The 6,000-nt window shown below is 44.3% G+C and overlaps 1 protein-coding gene across 1 annotated transcript in view; it reads right to left on the minus strand.

The window, feature by feature from the left end:
* The window catches only part of bahcc1b (BAH domain and coiled-coil containing 1b), a 61,878-nt gene extending 57,523 nt beyond the window's left edge, over positions 1-4,355 (minus strand). Inside the window, exons 1-2 of the mRNA XM_087845373.1 lie at positions 4,147-4,355; positions 3,994-4,032 (exon numbers count right to left, since the gene is read on the minus strand). The gene's annotated coding sequence lies outside the window, so the exon portion shown is untranslated. The remainder of the gene's footprint in view (positions 1-3,993; positions 4,033-4,146) is intronic.
* Between the last annotated feature and the right edge of the window lie 1,645 nt (positions 4,356-6,000).

Here is a 6,000-nt window from a genome sequence, read left to right on the forward strand (position 1 = left end):
GTTGACGCTTTTCCCGACTCCAAGAGCTTCTTTTTTTTTTTGGGGGGGGGGGGGGGGGGGGGGGGGTTGTTGTTGTTTTTTAAGAAAAATTAGAAGGAAAACGAGTACTACATCCAACCCTACTACACAGCGTGCTGGGCAATGCATGTGCAGCAGACTATACTGACTATACCTGGTCAGTAATAATTAATATTATTATTACTATTAACTGACTTCATGTCCCCGCTCAGTCTCCTGAAGGTGTTGTCCTGCGCGCTAATGACAAGAGGGACAATAATAAAGACTCCTGCTCCGCAGCTCACAAAAAAGGGCTCCGCCACTTAAAACAGAAATCTGCATTTAATTTATTTAGTGACAAGGAAAAGCCTTTTACTGCTTGATTTTTATTGGTTCTCTTTCACTTAAAAAGAAGTGGGGGGCTGGGTGTGCGGGTCGGTGCGTGCGTGTGTGGAGACAGAGACGAGAAAGCACAATACGCACACACGCACACCCAAGCCTCCTCTGGTCCGTGTGCCAGTGTGTGCTACCCTAGAAGGAGGGGGGAGAGGAATGGAGGGGGTGGGGGGTAATTAATGCGGATTGACTGATTGCTCTTGAAACAGACCGGTCCTGCGCGCGGATTGTCCTCGAGCAATGAAGCGTTCCTGACTGACACTTTCCACCTACCCTTCTTCGCTTCCTCTTTTCCACTGCTTCTTTCCTTCTCTCGCCCTCCCCTTTCTCCCCTTGCACACTGGGAGCAGTGGGCGAGACCGCTCGAGCTCGGCCGCTTTTTCCTGACGTCCATCCCCGGCCAGCAGAGGCACTTTTCTGCTCGGGAGCTCGGTTGTCACGTCTAACAACCCAGCATTTTATTTTATTTTTTAACTTTATTTTTCTACTTTTGTGGGGAGGGGGGGGGGGGGTTGCTTCCAGACTGTGCAACTCTATCAGTTCACTTCAGATTAGCTCTGTCTGAATATATCAACTTTAGCTATCTCGTGACGAGTCACATCACCATAAGGAGGAATTTTCCGCACATTAAAAGTAGCTAAAGGGCGTTTAAGTTGCCTTCTCCCCCATCCTACAAAACCGAATAAACGTCTGAACTTCTAAATGGGAAACATTATTTTTTAAAAGCATAACCCAAGAGCCAACGGGAAACACATTGAACTGGTTGGTTTTTACACGTGTCCAAATGGAGAGCAGTCTCCACGGGAGGCCCATCGTGCAGGGCAGCCCTTCTTATTCTCACCAGATATTTCTGATAGGCCTTTAATGATGAGAATTTCCAAACGGGGTCGTTCACCAGGGAGACGCCCCGACAATCCAAGGTGGTGCAACCCCCGTGAGACAATAGAGTCATGAGAGGAGAAAAGAAGAGAAGCGCTGCCAAGCCTTAGGACTGTGTTATAAAATAAAGGAAGAAGAAGAAAAAAAGGGCTGTTCCTTTTCCCCGAGCTTATAGCTGCTCTCTCTCTCTCTCTTTTGGTTCCCAACACATTTTAAGACATCAACCTGATCACAAAAACAAACAAACAAACAAACAACAACAAAAACAACAGAGGAAACGTGGTGAAAACACAAGTTGACTGGACACACGCAAACAACGTGACCTTTTCTCTCCTGTGTGCCGGACAGATGCTGCTATAACGAGTCAGGAAATGCGAAATAAATAAATAAATAAAAAAAAGTTGCACTCCTCCACGGAAACACTGTAAAGCCGTATGTCTACTGACACCTTTAGATCGAGACACTGTGTAGCGGAGGAAGATGATGATGATGATAATGATGGTGATGATGGTGACAGAGGGAATGGCTTGGGAACCAAATTAGTGCCTGTCACAGAGCCATATATCCGGCTGTAACCACCGCCAGGCCTGTACGGATGAGATGAAAGCACCGGCATCTATTTATGGGCCATCAAAACACGCAGGTGGAGGCTTTAATTATCATTACCATACGAACATAAACAGCCATATCGTGTGTGACTTTGCGCTGTTTGCGCTGTAAGTTTGTACTCAGCAAAGGGTGAGGAGAGAGAGGGGTGGGGGAGTAAGCAACTTTGGGAGATATTGCTATTATACACACAAATAAGTGGATTAAATATAACGCGTGTCTGATGGGCAGCGGGGCCACCTCAGCCTGGTACCTTCTTAATTTGTGTATTTGTCTTTTAAGACGTCGACAGCACTTCCTCCACCGCAGAGACGTGTACATGCACTCACACACTCGCGGGACGTTGAAAATGAAAGACGCCTTTGTATTTGTCTGGTTGCTCACAAAAAAATGTTCATATAATACAGAGTATCTCCACGAGGGACAGTGGGGTCAAGAGGTCACCCACTTTCTGCAACTAGTCACACAGCATTTCAAGAAACGCCACTGATTCCTTTGCTTCTTTTGCAACACAGGACTTTGCGTGACTCCATCACGGTGACGCACCAGCAGCAATCTGACTAAAGAAACAAGAGTTTCAGAAATCTTTCAACTCTGAGGAAGATGTTTTGAATAGTTTTGAACATACAGTCCTCAGGACGTCCTGGAGTCTGTTGCTCAAACCATAATGGAAGTCTCATTTTGAATGTATTTGATAATAATTACACAAATCACGAGATTGTGGATCATCTAAAACCCATCCAACAATAATTAGATTTGGAAGTGTGCTCATATGTGTTCAGAGATTGAGCTTTAAACAACTTTCAGTGTCACATTAAGTTAAACAAAATGTGAAAAATGTGAAGATAACTTTAACTATATATATGTACATAATGTTATTTTTTTTTGTCCATACAAAATGAACACTGATTAAAAGCTACATTATAATTGGAGCAAGCTTTATTCAACCTGCTAAAAAAATTGCTGTATAATTTTAGATAATTTTGGGACATGAAATAAAATAAAATACTAGTAAAATAAAATACTAAATTACTAGTTTTTATTTTAGTTTTTAGGACAAACTCCAGATGTGTGTGTCTAAACGATCAGAATTAAAGGGAGTGTTTCGTTCAGACTTCCCGTGTCTGCAAACTGAAGTTTCTTTTCTTTTCCTATAAAGCGTCGGTGTGTTGGCTCTACTTGGGAACTCTGGGAACTCTGCACGCGGGCGTGAACACTGTATTTGACTTTACGTAATCACGTCGGCCACAATCTTTTGTTAATTATCTAAACAATGGATGCGTCTTTGAACGTTTATTTTTAAATAAATAAAGCACAAGTACAAAGCAATAATGCAGTGGAAACTCTGTGGTGGTGGTGGGTGTGGGGGGGCTGGAAAGAGAAATCCCTGCATCAGTCTCCAAATCCAGGATCAGTCAAAACTACCCCCCCCCCCCCCCCCCTTTGCTGCCACTTTATCAAACTAAGGCAGAAATCAGACGAACTGCCTGCCAACGTTTTGCCCGTGTGTGTGTTATTGTGTGTGTGTTGCTGTGTGAACAGAGACAGAGGGAGACAAGCAGATAAACAAGAGCTCAGTGTAAGTGCACAGTTTTGCCGCGTAACTTAATATAACAGGAGAAAACCTGATAAATTATAACACCCAGCTAAAGGGTGTCACTCGAAGAAGTGTGTGTGTGTGTGTGTGTGTGTGTGTGTGTGTGTGTGTGTGTGTGTGTGTGTGTGTGAGGCCCCAACTGACAGACCTTCTCGCATTAACTTCATACTCTTAAAAGTATCCATCTGTGTCTGATGACAGATATCACGTTTTAGGACAAACCGTTGTTGGAATCGTTCAGCCTACAAAAGCGATTCTGCAACGTTTTGTGCGTTTTTAGATCTAAATAAATAATCACAGTTGTACAATCAAACATATACATAAATAAATAATTTCATGTACGCATACGCTACTGGACTGTGGGGCCACGGCTCAAAAAACGCTTATAGAAATGTTTAGGCTAGTTTTTAAAAAAATGGCATTGAAAATACAAGAAAACACAGCGATCGATATATAGATATATATTTTAAGAAAGCACTCCTTGAATAACATCAAACACAAAACAAAATACCACCTACCTAATAAACAGATGTTCCCCCAAAGCGCCCAGCTTTAAACTAAAAAGGAAAGAAAATCAAATGAGAGTCTTTCTTCCTCCCCAAAACGTAAAAATAATCGAGCTTAACGCGCATTCAACTGTGTAGCCTTAAACAGTACTCCCATTTACTTACATGTTAACTCTTTTTGGCCGAATTTACCCACCGAGGGATTTCTCCCGTCTACAAGCGGCAGGATCTTCTGGATGTGAGTCTCCGTGAAGCTTGTATAATAGCAAATTTATGCCCGGATGACGCGTCCTCTTGCTCCCACAATGGAGCTAAAGCGCTGACATTAAATAGAAAATTGATGGAGAAACTCTCCCTTGCTCCCTCTCCCTCTCTTTCCCATGCACTCTCGTCTCCTGCAGGAGACTAGAAGCTTTCTTGCATTCTGGTTTTTTTTTCAGGGGAGGGGGCAAAGGGACATCATCAGGCATGCTTATATGAGTCGCGCACCAGGAATACTCCCACTCCCATTCCCACCAACAAAGGTGTAGCTTGAGCTCACACACATTTACTCACACACTCACACCTTTTTCTCACCACTACTGTTTGTTTTCATTTGTGATTGTGCTGAACCGGATCTATGCGTGAAGGTGGAGCAGGAGGAGGAGAGCAGGCCAGTCACACGTGCAACTTTCTGATATTTAGCTTTAAGAGGGGGTTTGTTTTGTTTTTTCACCAAACTGGCCTCCCATTGCTTCCTCCTCACTCCACAAGTTTGATCAGACTACTAAACTAGGTCTACCATTCATCTGCGTACCATGTTTTGCCCTATCACGGCGCTGTAATGGAAGGCAGACCACACCAAACTCCTTGTTTTTATTTGCGGAATAGTTCAAGTCTGGCATGAAAAGGAGCAATCAGTCCTTTCTGGAAATCTAATTGATAGGCCCATTTGTTTATAGTGGCGGTTATTTGGCAAATGGTAGGCCCAATTACCGCCTGGAGGTCACAGTTTACCCACCTTTCTTCTTTTTCTTTTCTTTTTTTAAATTCACCACTGGGTGCATCACTGCCTGCTCTGTATGTAGACGCTTTCCAGAGTTTCTATTTTTTTTTATTTTTTTGAGGGGAGGTTTATTTCTGAAGATAAGCAAAACAAACAAAAACAAAACAAAAACACCCAAACAAAACAACAACAAAAAACCCACCGCCATACACGGTGGGTTTTTCAATTGTAAAGCGCTATAAACGTTTAGCGCGGGCGTTAAAGAGTCCGCGGTATTTCTGCGCGTTCGCCTCCGCCGCCTTTGATCAAGTCCGAACGGTCCAGACAAGTATGCGCGTAAAAGTGAATTTATCTCCACAGGAAGAAAGTCGAGCCTGCTTCGCTGCGTCTGCTGTGGACTGGGGGAAAAAAGAAACAGAGACGTGATTTCAAATGAAATCGCACGCGAAGACCGTGCTCCCTTTAGGAAAGGCGCTTCGCTGATAAAGCGGACACCTACGTACATAAAACCAGTGAGACGCAGGATGGAGAAGAAGCTTGGAAGTCATCGCAAACTAATGTTTGTGCCGCTTGTTTGCTGGGAGTCGCCTGTCCTTCACGGGCAGCACCTCAGCCACGGCTTTCTCCTCGTCTCCCCCTCCAGTGCAGCAGCCCCCACCACCACCACACCTCACTCATACACCACACTGACTGCCCCGCGGGTCACCGCTTCAGGAGCACCACGTCACCACGTTAACCCCTGCATCACCGCGTCCGCAAGCAGGGCCAAGAACCCCGTGGGCTTGTACAGAAGGAGGGAGGAGGGGATCCTCAAAAACTCGGGTGCCGAGGACCTCCAAGCGCCCCGAAGGGCGGGTCCTGAGTGTCTCCAGCAGAAATGAGGAACAGGTTTCTTTTAATTTATTTCAATTCACCCAACTACAGTTCAGAATATCTGCGGTAATTAGTCTGCATTCGCTCATTTCTCTCTGTCTTTTTTTCTTTCTTTCTTTTTTAGTAACGGTTGTGAATTTTCAACAATTACGAAATTTTAA

The sequence above is a fragment of the Neolamprologus brichardi genome, chromosome 8 (genome assembly GCF_056152115.1).
Source record: "Neolamprologus brichardi isolate AB-2024 chromosome 8, ASM5615211v1, whole genome shotgun sequence".
In the NCBI taxonomy this organism is placed as follows: domain Eukaryota; kingdom Metazoa; phylum Chordata; class Actinopteri; order Cichliformes; family Cichlidae; genus Neolamprologus; species Neolamprologus brichardi.